Source organism: Eriocheir sinensis, unplaced genomic scaffold, assembly GCF_024679095.1.
Source record: "Eriocheir sinensis breed Jianghai 21 unplaced genomic scaffold, ASM2467909v1 Scaffold366, whole genome shotgun sequence".
NCBI classification, from domain to species: Eukaryota; Metazoa; Arthropoda; class Malacostraca; order Decapoda; family Varunidae; genus Eriocheir; species Eriocheir sinensis.
The window spans coordinates 174,479-176,141 of NW_026111683.1; positions in this window are offsets into that span (position 1 = coordinate 174,479).

The window sequence follows — 1,663 nt, forward strand, 5'->3', positions numbered from 1 at the left end:
TACGAAAGGAAAATAATAACATAGGCTACTTGTTAGTATGCATAGACGTGTTTCTTAGATGTATGCAAGTTGTCCCGTGTCGGAATAAAGACGCAAATACTATGCTCGTGGCCTTTAAACAAGTGATGGAAAATAAAGATTCTGAAGGCTTACGAAGATTAAACGCCGACTTGGGCACAGAATTCTGGAATCGAAAAGTAAGAAACTATTTATGTTCCCGGGGCAATTAAGCTGTACAGTGTGTACTCAAGTGAGATCAAAGCAGCCTTGGCAGAGCAGGCCATTCGTACACTTAAAGCACACATCTACAAGTTCATCACGTCTCAAAATTCTTCAAGATATATTGATCAGCTGCAAAACATGGTCAATGCCTACAACCGCTCGCCCCATTCTGGACTGAAGAACAAACAAACTCCCATTGATATTCATAACTCAAAAGACCCATCTGCAATCAAACGGCAATTCCACGCAATGTATAAAAACCCGAAGCAACCAGCGTCTTCCATTAGTCATCAACTGGCAGTTGGGGAAATAGTTCCCATTGTTGGAAGTGCTCGTTCCTCTGTATTCCATAAAGGATACACGCAGCAAAATACTCACGAGCTCTTTCGCATAAAATCAATTAAACACAAAAATCGTCCAAGAACTTATCTCTTAGAAAATTTGTCTGTTGAACCAATACAGGGGATATTCTACGCGCCAGAGCTCGTCTTAAGCGCTCTGCCTGAGACGTACGATATTAAAATGCTGCGTTCACGAAAAAATAAAGGAAAAAAGCAGTATTTTGTATCGTGTTTGGGATACCCTACTTCATTCAACAGCTGGATTGACGCTAATGATATTGTAGAAAATGCGTAAAAATACACCACTCCTCAGTGCACACAAAAACTTTGTCTTACTTTTGAAGAAATTAAAAGTAAAAGATAGAAACTGTGCTCTTAAGCAAGCAGCTCGAGACAATTGAACTGTATATCTGAAATATTTTCCAATTTGTTAAAGAAGCACCTTACCCTCAATAACAAAGTTATCAAGAAATTACGTAACTATCGGGAAGGCATACGTGCCATAGCTAGAAAGAAAACTCCTCTCCATAAGAAAAGACTTATATTTACATCGAGACGGGGTGGTAATATATTAGCTGCTATATTACCTATTGCCGCTTCCTTGATCGGAAAATTAATTGGATAATGCGCACGTATTATCTTGTTCCCGAGTCTACCGCTGAGCGTGTTTTAACGGGTATTAAGCCTAAATGCGCCAACTCCACGAGTCCGGGGGTCAACGTTCAATCGTGTTTCAACCCGCAGTCGACCCATCCCGAACACATGCCGGTCTCTGAACATGTGCCAGCAAGCAGCAGCGGTCCTGTCGTGTTGTCCCAAGCACTCCTACAAGATTGAACCCGTCATCTCGCTCTGTAAGAAAGAAAACTTACAAAAAAAAGAAAATATCGCGATCTGGTGTATACAAAACCAAAAAACTACCACCCGTGCAACTTAGATTCACAGGGATTAGGGCGAACAAAATTTCCTCCAATCCTGAAATAAGTAATTTAATACCTCTGTATGTTAAAAGTATCGACGTGCCATACGTCAATATGATGCTAGAACGAATAAAAGACAATCCCATCGTAAAATGGGATAGCCGAGGCAACCTATTGTCT